We start from the raw sequence: 13493 nt of genomic DNA, 5'->3' as shown, positions 1-13493 counted from the left end.
CGCCCGCCCCTCGCCGAGCCCCGCACCCTGCCGCCCGAGCTCGCTGCCCCGCCGGAGCCTCTCGCCGGAGCCCGACGAGGTACTGCCGCCGCCCGTTGACTTTGCCGGTTTTCGTTTTAAAAAAAACCCTTCATTAAAAAAAACCCTAGATCGGTTTTTTTTCGGTTTTATTATTTTACGAGCGTTCACCGAACCGTTCGTTTCGACGAACGCGTTCGTCGGTTTTTCTCTGTTAACGAACGTCCGTTCTTTAACCGTTCGTCCGTTTTTCTTTTTCGTCGGAGTTTTCTCGTTATTTTCTCGGATTCGATTTCTGATCGAATCTTCGATTCTGTTTAACTTCTCGCTCGTTTATCGGAATCAGGCGATTCAAGCGCCTAGAGTTTCATCTCGAAATTCTCTTTCCGTTTAACCTACTCAAACAAGTTTTTGCTACAGTAAAATTTGACCTAGATCCAGATTAGTAAACGAAGTTTCTTTCTTTCGCTGTTTGACTTTCGTTGCTTCTTTTGAGTTGATTCTTTTTGCAAACCGGGGTTCTTAAGTTGGACTTTCTGGTTGGATCTTTCATTCGAGTTTTACCTGTGCATTAGATGAGTACTGATTGTATGCTTGTTTGTTTGCGATAGAGTATCCGGAGTGTGCCGCTTGTTACTTCGAATCGCTAGGTTTTGCGGATCATCAGCAAGGCAAGTAACACTTTGATCATATCCCATTCATACCTAGTTTTTATTGCATTAGATCTGTTTTCCTCAAACACTTGCATGATTAGGATCTAATTAAATTGTGGGTATTGGGAAGTAGTTGAGGTAGAACCTATTACCTGTTTCCATTCAAACCCTTGGGAGTTACTTCTATGTTGCTTTTATTATTGCCATGCTATGCTCGTAGACGTGGATTGGGTTTGAGTGAAATTCATGACAGATGTGAGATTGTTAATTAATGGCTTACTTAAGGTGGCAACTTAAACTCACATCTGGGTGGATTGAGGTACCTGGGTATTCCAGGATTGCCTGTTTTTCTTTTGGACCGCCACCCAGGTTCAAAGGGATCATGAGATTATTCATGCTAGAAACTTCCGTGTGCAGCCGCAAGCTATTATGGGCTCTAGCATAGTTGACTAAGTTGTGTGAACTCTTACAGTGGTAGACTAGCAGATGTAGGGGAAAGTAGGTGTAACTGTCTACCCATACGTAAGGTGCAAACACTTCTGAAAGACTGTGTCTTGGTCATCCGTTACTCAAACACCATGTAGTGCGAGTAATCCAACGGAGGAGATCAAGTCTTGTGGGGAAAAGTGCACAAACCTCTGCAGAGTGTACAATCTAATCATGGTTAGCCGTGTCCCCGGTGATGGACAACTTGAGTATCTAGTACTTGGATTATCATGTGAATCTCATCACTATGTTACTTCTAATTAATTTTGTTGGGTTATTGATGACTTTTAATTGGGATTGAGATGCTGTCAACCATCTCAATGTTTCACAACCACCATGATAGTTAAATAAAATTTATTCCTTTGAAGTAGGATAAAATTGGCTTTTCGCAAAACTGTAACCATAGAGCTTTCCACCAGCCATATATGCATGTAGTATAGCATTGTTATTGTTCATTATTCTCTATGTGTTACATTGCCAGCATATTCTATGTGCTGACCCGTTTTCGGGCTGCAACATTTCATGTTGCGGACTTTTCAGACGACGAGTAAGGTGCCTTAGGTCGTGGTCTTATACTCAGTTATGCCGCTGGAGTTGATGGACTAACTTATCTTCCAAGTCTTCCGCTGTTATCGTTTTAGATGGCCTTAAGACATGTTTATCATACTTAATCTCTTTGGAGATATCGATGTAATAAGTGTGTGATTGCTACTCTGTTATAAATCCTCCATTTGTATTGTGTGTGTCAGCATTACTGATCCAGGGATGACACTGGTGCACAGCAGCACAGACCATTTGAGGTCTGGTCGCTACACTCAACAAACACACCGCAAAAGAAGATTACATCAAATAGATCTCCACAAGAGAGGGGGAGAACATTGTATTGAGATCCAAAGAGAGAGAAGAAGCCATCTAGCTAATAACTATGGACCCGAAGGTCTGAGGTAAACTACTCACACATCATCGAAGAGGCTATGGTGTTCATGTAGAAGGCCTCCATGATCGATGCCCCCTCCGGCGGAGCTCCGGAAAAGGCCCCAAGATGGGATCTCACAGGTACAGAAGGTTGCGGCGGTGGAATTAGGTTTTTGGCTCCATATCTGGTAGTTTGGGGGTACATAGGTATATATAGGAGGAAGAAGTACGTCAGTGGAGCAACATGGGGCCCACGAGGGTGGAGGGCGCGCCCCCCTACCTCGTGCCTTCCTGGTTGATGTCTTGACGTAGGGTCCAAGTCCTTTGGATCACATTTGTTCCGAAAATCACGTTCCCGAAGGTTTCATTCCGTTTGGACTCCATTTGATATTCTTTTTCTGCGAAACTCTGAAATAGGCAAAAAACAGCAATTCTGGGATGCGCCTCCGGTTAATAGGTTAGTCCCAAAATTAATATAAAAGTGTATAATAAAGCCCATTAATGTCCAAAATAGAATATAATAAAGCATGGAACAATAAAAAATTATAGGTACGTTGGAGACGTATCATGCACCAGTACGGAGGGAGTACAATAGTAGTCTTTGTAGCTTACCAAGCTGAGCGCTCGGTGAGTACAATAGTAGTCTGATTGATGAGACTTCAGATTTGAGCCATCTACCGGAAGGAATAAAACAATACACCATGTATTTATTTACAGAGGGAGTAGTACATTTTTTGTGGCATGCATTACTAGATATTGCTAGTCGAATACTAAATCCTGATGGACGTGGTAGTACTACTAAATCCAGACGGTGGTGCTAGTACTAGTAGTAGTACTACAAATGTTGTAGTACTGTACTACCCATTGGTCAAATTATTACGTGCTCCTCCTCACAGTGAAGTGACAAGACCCTGCGCCGGAGATGACACCTGAGTGTAGGCGCCGTGTTCGGCATACCATAGTCAGCCTCACCGTCTGCAGTCACTATCATCATGGATGTAGAGCTAGCCTGCTTACAACTAGCCATGTTCGACATAATTTCCCATGCGTAGATGCCTGTGCATTGCATGGAACACCAAGATTGCGGGTGGACGGCGCCGGCAGCGGCCATCGCGCCAGATTTTTCCATGGCCTTCTAGATGTGGTGGGGAGGGGAAAGGGCTGATTGTGAGAGACAAGGAGTTTTTTGTAAATAGGGAACAAGTGCGGGCATCTTTTTGCAAAACTACTATTGGTGAAAGATGGCAGGCACAACATCATCACCAACTCAGGACTCTTTGATTCGTAGGATTTTGAAAATGCAGGAATAGGACACAGCAATATTACAAGTTTCAAATTGATATTACAAATGTTAGGAGTAATGATGCACCTACGAAGAGGGAATTACTAGGAAGTTTACGTAAGAACTTTCGTTACTTTAGGTGGATGCAGCATTATCGGACAAACTAAAATCCACCGCCCTGACAAGTCACTAATGGGAAAATCAATTTCGAGTCTCTGGCCACTTGATGTTTCAAAAAGAAATTCAGCTTCTGCGGAGACTTTGTCATTTAGGCTTAGACGCTTGCGGTGATCAGCATGCCATTCATTGTTGCACCAGAGAACACCAAACCTCATTACCTTGAGCACACTTGCCTCCAGAACAAAGAACCTAGCCAATTTAATCTCCGATGTGCTGCCTCGGTAGTCGATCAAACCAATTTCTGTATCATGGAGATCAAGGTATTCGATGAGATTGTTATAGTGCAGCACATTTTTCACTTTCGGGTCTTTTTTATCTGCAAAAGAAGAGAACATATTAGAGCAGCTGGCTGTATAAGATTGTCGTGTCATTAAGAGGTAACAATATCATTTGCTCATACGATAGGGTTGGATGGCTAGTGATATTTTTTCACTCTCTCTTTCTCTTTCCTCTCATTTACCTAGGAGCACGTGAAGAGCTTGGGCATTTGTTGCCTTCCACTATATGTGGCCGACGCCATATTTCTCAAAAGTATGCCACATAATACGCATCAATGTCAAATCAAAAGATTTTGGCACCGCTCTCGCGATGTGAGAGAGTTGGCACCGCTATGCACACAGACCCACATGTATAAACAAATCAATCAAACGAACTACACCAGCCTCTCACTCTCCCAAACAAGTGTTTTTTATTGCCTCAGTCCTCTCCCTCTCCCACGCAAGTGTTTTTTCATTGCGTGAGTTAATTTGGGACCGGAGCAAAGTAGGTGATCCAGATTGGGGCACCAGGTGAGCAATGGAGGGGCATCGATGCCAAATGCATCACAAGTGAATTTGGCACATGTTTTGGCCTACATAGTGGAGGGTCGTTATAGTCCACTTTTGTACTACCTCGTATTTAGTGTAAAATTTTGACCATAGATTTACTAAGAAAATGCCAATGCATGTCACCAAAAATTATACCATTTGAAATTATGTTCAAATACAAATCCAACGATATAATTTTTAGTGACATGCATTAACATTTTGTCAGTTAAATCTATGGTCAAATTTTGATACTACAAAATAGGAAAAGTAAACCAGGACGAAGGTAGTACTTGCTCTTAGGGTAACCATAGAGTTACTAGTCTAAGTTACTTTCCACTATGACTAGCCTAGGCTACTGTAGTAGTACAACAAAAAAACGATGCAGGTGATCATGTGAGAAAAAATACTAAAAACATTTCTTTCGGTGAGTGCGTAGATGCAGTTTTGAACACTACACTTGTCATCGTAATTTGGGAAAATTATGAAAAAATTGAGCTAAGTTGTGATTACTGTTTATTAATAGGAAAGAAGTTTAACCTCGATGAGTAGCTTCTCCGTGCACGGAAAGCATGTAAGGAATCCAACAACTTGATCCAGATTGGGGCCGATAGATTTTATTGCCAAGATCTTCACTGTGCGCATAGACTGGGTTAAGCTTGTGGGAATCATTTTCTGGATGACAGTCGTAAATACATCAAGAAGAAATTAAAAAATGTGAATTTCAAGAAGACGGAGAATAAGGTGAGTGTTGTACCTGAATGATTACGGATCCAATAAAGAGTTCAGAGAATTTGGCAAATGAGTACACCAACGCTGTCAATTTCGGCGCGTCAATGACCCTGATTTTTGTTGGACCTTCTTGATCAGATACAAGAAATCTCTCAAGGAAAGGCGCATTCTCAATGACCATAATGTGGAACAGCTGGAGTGATCTCTTCCCAATTAATGTCTTGTTGCGGGGCCAGCAAGACACATAAATCCATCGGAGATTCGTCGAGGCGATGTGGAGGCTAATGAACCTGTGGATCTTCTCAAGACGAAGGTACTCAAGCAAAGTACATCTATGGAGCAGGTGCTCCATAGCATTCTTCGAGATGCCAACGTCGAAGAGGTCGAGCTGCTTGAGTTGAGGGAGAAGAAGGGCGGGCGCGGCATTAATCTGGGGAAGATAGCAGGAGCTGAAGCTGGCGCGGCGTAGCGTTGGCGTGAGGTGGAGCACGGACGGCGGCAGAGAGCGACATCGTCCAGCTTCAAAGCTAAGCTCCTCGAGCTGATCTAGGGCGGGGGATAAGAACCACTCGTCGAACTTGGCTTGGACCTTGCAGTTGGTACTGAACATGCGGATGTCAAGGCATCTGGCTGGCCCAGGGTGAGATGAAAGGATCTTGGAGACTGCGGCCATGCATTTGCAATCCCCGTCACAGAGGCAGCTATCGACGGTGAGGTTGAGGGGGACGCGGCGCCAAAGGTGGCGCCACCGCCGGGAGATCAAGGGGTCAGCACGGCAGATTTGGTGGGGAGGAGGCGGATGATGACGAGCAGCATGTCATCGGGGAGGCTGCTGATGAATTCCAGGATCGCCGGATGCGGTTTTGGCTCGAACCGCCTCCGCTTGTTGGCTGCCTCGCCGTCCATCTCAGCCGGCGGCGACGCCGGTGTACACGTGTGTTGGTGTGTGTTGTGTGCTAGCCTGCTGGGTGTGTGCGAGTGCGTCCTCTTGTGCATGCCGCTGTGAAGTTGTGAATTGTGCACGTGTGCATCCTTCACGCGGAAGAAGTGTGCCCTCAATTTACTAGTGTGCGGGGTGCTACCCCGAGTGGTTTTAACTTTGTTTACTTCATCGCGTGTCAGATGGGCCTCTAGTTTACTTATTTTCACCCACTGCCACATGGGCCAACACACGAAGATAGAGAACACGAGCTGACAAGGCAGCATGTGGACTGGTTGACCGGTCAACTAAACAATATACAGAGCTATACGCTGACACGATGACCGTATAATCCGTCGGTCTAGAGAGTTTGAGTGAGAGGGGAGGCCCGTGAGAGATATGAGAGAGAGAGAAAGAGCTACTCCCTCCGTTCGATAATGCAGTGCCAACATTTTCTTTAAAAGTCAAACTTTTGAAACTTTGACCAAGTTTATAAAGAAATTACTTATATCTACAATACCAAAGATAAATGATAGTATGAAGTAAGTACATGTTGTGATGAATCTAATAATCGTTCCAGATGTAAATGTTTTTCTCCACATATACCTGGTCAAAATTTTCTGAGATTTGACTTTTCAAAACATCCATATGCTTATGGACGTGAGAGAGTACCTAACTAGAGTGTGTGTCTATGAAATAGAAAGAGTGACTAAAAAAGTGTGTGTGCGTGTGTGAAACAGACATGGACAACACACGATAAAAGTAGAGAAAAAGCGTGTGTGTCTTATGCAAACATATCACACATGCATCTTCGACAGCAGAAGCAAGGCGAGGAGATAGTGTGTGGTTGTTTGCAACCGAGAGAGAAAGACCCCAAGCACGTGGCCAAGAGGGGTCTGACAAACAAGGGAGAGAGCTCGAGAGAGACGTACGGAGAAAATGCAGACATGGGGAGGAGAGAGTGTATGTTTGTCATAGAGAGACCCCCTAGAGATCGTGATGGGACTACATGGGTGGGAGATTGAGTGACAAGGTGTGTGCGCGATAGAAGATACCCCGAGAGATATCCAGATAGACGTAGGGATGGAAGGAGACAATACGTGTGTTCCTGATGGCTAGTGAGAGATAATCATACTTACGGTGGGAGTGCATGCGCCTATGATGGAGTGAGGGATTATGGTACTTAGGGGGTGCGTGTCACATAGAGAGAGAACAAAGGCGGAGAGTGTTAGATGGGTCTATGTAGCACGAGCGAGACATGTGTATGTGTGAACCAGGGAGATATAAAGTTTGAGAGAGATAGAGGAGCCCCGATAAGGCTCGGTGGTGCGTCAGATAGCTGAGAGGGGGAAAGAGATATTCCATCCGCTCGATAATGCAATGCATATAAAATTTTTAGAAGTCGAACTTTGGAAACTTTGACCAGGTTTACACAAATGTTATTGGTATCTACAATACCAAAGATACATCATACGAAACTACATCTCATGATGAATCTAATGGTATATGTTTGTCGTTCTAGATGTAAATGTTTTCTCCACGTACATGGTCAGACTTTGTGATGTTTGACTTTTCAATAAATCTATATGCTATGGACCGAAGAGAGTGCCTAAGTCGAGAGAGATCAAGTGCGTGCGAAGGAGAATGAGAGAGTGTGCAAAAAGAGTATGTGTGTGATAGAGAAAGGGACAACAAACGATAAATTAGAGAGAGTGTGTGTTTGTTCGTTTCTTATGCAAACATATCACACATGCATCTCCGAGATGGAAAAGCAAGGTGAAGAGATACACGAAGATAGCTAGTGTGTGATTATTTGCAACGGAGAGAGACACCCCTATAGCACATGTCCAATAGAGGTCTGGCCAACAAGGAACAATGGTCGAGAGGGACGCATGGAGAACGTGGATGCATGGGGAGGGAGAGAGGGTGTGTTTGTGATACAGAGATCCCCTCGAGATCGTGAGGGGACTATATGGGGGGAGATCTAGGGACGAGGTGTGTGCGCGATAGAAAGATGCCCCGAGAGAAATCGAGATAGACCATGCACATGTTTGTGATGGAGACTAAGAATTAGCTAGTCATATACATATAGGGGGGACTGTGTGTGCCTACAATTGAGTGAGAGACCATCATACTTGGCTAGGCATGAGATTGTGTGTGTGTGTGTGCGTGAGAGATGGAGAGAGAACGAGGGAGAGAGATAGAGTTTTAGACGGGTCTATCGAGTGCGAGTGAGATATGCATGTGTATGTGTGACCCAGGGAGATGGAGAGTTTGAGAGAGAGAGAGAGGGAAGAGCTCCGAGACGACAGAGTGGTGCATGAGAGAGTTACGGGCAACGAGCCAAGGAATTTATGTGCGTACGATGAGTGCACCCAAGATATTTAGCTTGGACTAGAGAATCACACATAGTGTGCGAGAGAGACTTATAGATGGAGCATACATGGATGTCAACTGGAAAGACCCCCCCCCCCACACACACACAAAGAGAGAGAGATGGAGAGAGAGGGAGAGGGACCAACAAGGTTTGTGTGTTGGATGTGTGCGACAGAATGGAAGATTGTCGGCGAGAGAGAGAGCAGGAGTCCGGGAGAGGTCGCGTTTTACGCATCCAAGACTGATATAAACCATGTTTTGATATAAACTTGCATTCAAATATTTAAATTGGAGAACATGTTGTCTGCAATCCACACATGAACGGAGATATGCGTATATCAAACAAGTTCATTAATTTGACTTTCAACATGTTCATGGAGTACTATAATACTGTACAACATGCTACTCGATTGAGGTGTTCAATTTTGGATTTAGTTCACTATTTTGACCTGGTGAACGAGCTATCTCATTGAATCGAGATATTTCATTTTGGATTTGATTCCCATTTTTTGAGTGGGTCAACTATTTGTCATATAGTAAATCGTTAGCAACGAGCATGTAAAAACACATTACTCCCGAGCATCATCTCTCCATCTAAAAAAGAAGTGGCAAGCTAATATTTCAAAATTTGATTCGAATCGACTTGGTAAGGTAGATGTGGATGCTCATTCTCCCAAAATTTGAATGAACCGTTAAACACCCTCTACTCGGTGGAATTCGCCTAAGCAAATAAATGGGAGATGCGACATTACCGGACTATGTGGGACACGCATCAATTGGCCCGTTGTACATCAAGGGTAGGTTCGTAAGTTCATCCAAGCGTGCGTTCTCCTCGGCCGAAATGACATGTCCCGAATAATTCATAAACCATGGTCGGCAAAGCACCCTCTCCCCGCCCGAAATCGCTCGCGCCGACTATTTCAAAACACGCCCTCCTTGCCCGAAATCGCTCGCGCCGACTATTTCAAAACACGCCCTCCGCGCCCGAAATAGATGGCGCCCACTATTTCAAAACACGCCCTCCTTGCCCAAAATCGCTCGCGCCCACTATATTTCAAAACACGCCCTCCTTGCCCGAAATCGCTCGCGCCCACTAATTGGGAGAAGCAAAGTTACTCTACTATCCCCGACCCTCAGTACACAGACCCAAGCCGAGAAGCCTAAAGGCAGGGGTAGAACTGTAACCCCCCCCCCCCCCACACACACACAAACACATTTCAGACAAATGCGTCCGTAAGACATGGTTCCCCCTCCCAATTCCCCATTCATACCTCGTGGGCGCCAAATCACCTTCTCCCTGGAAGCTCCTTTCTCCCGCCGCGAAACCTCAGCCCCTCCTCCATGGCGCCCCCACCGCACCAAATTCACAGCCGCCCTCCTCCCTAATGCCGGAGACGCTGTCCATTTGCCGTCATACACTCGGCCGTGTGCCTCTTACTCCGTGCTGCCGGAGCTGCCTCGACGATGGCCACGTGAACCATATCGGAGCCAATTCACCCCCACCATTGTTCACGGCGCCAGAGCGGCTCCAACTTCGGATCCGTCCAGAGCTTCGGCACTGCTTCCCCGTAGCCATCGACTGTCGCGACATCTCAGCTTCCCTGCTGCCGGTAGCCACCGCAACCACGTCGGCCTCACTGACTCGGCAGCTGGAGCTGCCTACTTCACCGGGCCGCCAGATAGGTCGCACCCTCAGCTCAAATCACTTTATTTAGGCGTTAGTTGTCTGAATTTTTATTCTGGGCCAATCGATTCCCAATGGGAAGCAACACCCCTCGAGGCGGGGGAGCTCCTAGGCTGTCGATTGGCTGGTGTCTAACGTAAGGGTGCGGGGGGCGTAAGTTCGCGGCGGATGCATCGCTTAGATGGCTATCTTAGAGTTGCGTGGGTTGAAGGTACTGCCACCGCCGGATCTGGATGACGGCGAGTCTTTGTGGATTGGCCTGGGGGCGGCGCAACCACGGCAGTGCAGTGAGGCGGGGAGCGGGATTGTGGTCGGGCCCACGGACGGCGGAGGCAGGCTGCTCTGCCGGTGGTCGCTGGCTCTTTGGGGAAGATTCCGAATAGTGTCAGCCAGGAGGCACAAGACAGCCATCAAGCCATCCGGCATAGACCTGACAGTACCAAAATAAAATAAAATCATGTGACCCCAATTTAGTCTTCAGTCAATAGACGTGTGACCACTCTTGTACCTTGCTGTTGATCTCTTAGGGTATTTCTTCAGATCAGAGAGATGTTTCGTTCTTAACATTATGCATTTTCTGCATCTTCAGCCACACCGTCTTCCGACTCACCGCAGCTGCTCCAACAAGGGAAGCATACACCAGAAGGGAGCTATAGTCCCCACTCAACAGTTCCCTGCATCGAATGCGCGTGCCCAACATGGACAGCCACAACAACTGCAGGGCCATCGACAAGTCAGCACATGATGCTCACTCCTATGGATGGCGTCCAGATAGGTTGTACCCTCATCTTACTTGTGTGCAACATTTAAGGCTTTGTTATTCATCTAAGCATGGAAAACAGATTCTTACATTTCACTATATATTCATGCTGATATCTTACGGGTCTTGTTCAGGAGTTAACGGTGTTCCATAGTTCAGCTAAGAGACTTGTTCTTTAGGTAACATTGTTGCATAGTTATCATCCATCAGCCAATGCTATCCCACAGGCTGGTGATTATAGTATTATACCAATTCTAGTGTTACCTATGTTGTTCTTTAATACTTCTGTGTGCCATCTAGTTAATCTCGAGTAAAACGATACATATTATGTAGCTTTCATCTATGTTCTCTCTTTAGTTTTGCAGACTTGTTGCTGCTAGTTAACCCCAGTCCTACTATTTATGTCATCTCCTGTAGGCACTAATTACATAAATCTAACTACTACTTGTCTTCCATGCATGTCAGATATAATTGCACACACTGATTTATCCACAAGAACCTCACAGAGCAATGTAACGGCCAACAAATTTGACGTCAATGATACCCAATATGATGGAACATGTAAAGGCAGTTCTTCACAAGGCTTGCAGAAAGATGATGAATCCTATTCACCCCACAAGGTCCTTGCTCTAACTTGGCCCATGATATGGGTACAGCATGCATATAATGTCCTGGAGTGCATCTACTCTATTGCAATGCCTTGTGCTTAGCCTGCTGATCATGCATGTAAATATGGCGTGCCTTCCTGTTTTTCAGTACCTATTCCATCCATGATAACATGTTTTCAAATTCAAGTACTGTCATTCTACTCTATCGCAATGCCATCTGCTTAGATTGGACATCATGCTGCTCAATATCTTATGCATTGTTATTCATCAGTATGTACTTCATCTGTCTACCATACCATGTTCTTCTATTACATTGAAGTGATGTTCTAGTGGTCTGTTGCAATGCCATCTTAGTTTCCTAATCATACATGCATATGTTGCCTTAGTGTTTTTCTGTATGTATTCCGCTAGCATAGAGTTTTACATTCAAGTAGTGTTTTTTACACTGTTGTCCTGTCGTATCCCTAGCTCTTACATCATACACTACTGCAGGTTGCTGCTAACGCGACACTACGATCAGAGAACCTTTGACGAAACTGTGTGCGATGCCATAATCGCAAACGGTGGTGTAAAATAACCGTCAAAAAGGTGCAAAACGTTTGCAATGGAGGATGCATCAAACACGGTTCAGATTTTAGTTGCATGTGCGATGCAGGGCATACGGTTCAGCTCAATTAACTATTTGCGATGAGGGGGAACAAAAGAAATGGGCAGCCAGATGAAGGTGTGTGCGATGTATAGCATACGGTTCACTCGGATGAACTGTTTGTGATTAGGCAACACAAAAGAAACGGTCAGCCTGATCAAGGTCTGTGCAATGTACAGCATACGATTCACTCGGATGAACTGTTTGTGATTAGGCAAGTGAACAGAAACGGTTCAATATAACAAGATGTGTGTGATACGCGGCAAACAGGACTATAATCAGAAATGTGTGTGAAGACCGATAATAACACAGACGATTGCTTCTAATAAGACGTATGTGATATGCTCTGTCTACACAACATCTATTGGCCATTGTGGGACGAGCGGTCATCCGGATACGCCATAAGGATTCGAAGAGGCATTCCTATCAGCAAGGACTAGCTGTTCCACTAGTAGCTCATGTAAGAAAACTATCAAGTTAAGTGTGCTCAGGCTGGATCAGCCATCAGATGGGTGACTGGATGGGAAGTTGTGGTTATGTTAAATTAACTGAGAGGATGGGTCATTTCGGTCAAATGACCGAAATGACCCATTCCCTCAGCTAATTTAACCTCGAGGTCCTTGTTCTTTTATCTTTTTTATTTTTTAACACATGTTAAAGAAGGTCTACCGCATTACTTTTTGACAATGTGCGATACGTGGCATACAGTTGACCCATCTGACCTGTTTGTGATGGAATAGGCCGTGTGTGTTGTGGGAAAACGCTTGCTAGTATTCAACCAGTTGGGATTGATGAATTCATCACTGACGGGTTCCTTAGTGTGGTTCGTGTTCATCTGATCATCATCTACTTCTTGTGCTAGCTCGATGTTCCTTCTATGCTAAGTTTCCATTAATTGATGGCGTTTTATGAACACGCCACCGATTCCCGCCATTTCCTCACCTGTTTCCCGCCACCCTGCTATATTGCGCATAGGGGCCACGCGACGCACGGAGGCGACAAGCGCAGCCTGTAGCACATCCACCTTTTCCAAGCATGCCAACCCACCAAAGCGCCGCCTCTGCCATCAACCTTGTCGACGAGGAAAACTAGAAGGCGCCACGGCCTGTCGAGGCCAAGGCGCTCCCCGGCAACGCGATGGATGACGTCGTGATGCGCGTCATCGGCAGGGTTGAGCAGACCTTTGGCGCATGGCGCTTGAGCGCTGCAGATCAAGATAGGCATGTTAGCACCGACAGGCTGCAGCTTGATGTCTACTACACAACCTTCTTCTTGTAGACATTGCTGGGCCTCCAAGTGTAGAGGTTTGTAGGACAGTAGCAAATTTCCCTCAAGTGGATGACCGAAGGTTTATCAATCCGTGGGAGGCGTAGGATCAAGATGGTCTCTCTCAAGCAACCCTGCAACCAAATAACAAAGAGTCTCTTGTGT

The sequence above is a fragment of the Triticum aestivum genome, chromosome 7D (genome assembly GCF_018294505.1).
Source record: "Triticum aestivum cultivar Chinese Spring chromosome 7D, IWGSC CS RefSeq v2.1, whole genome shotgun sequence".
NCBI classification, from domain to species: Eukaryota; Viridiplantae; Streptophyta; class Magnoliopsida; order Poales; family Poaceae; genus Triticum; species Triticum aestivum.
The sequence above is the reverse complement of the archived record's forward strand: the minus strand, read 5'-3'. Positions refer to the sequence as shown.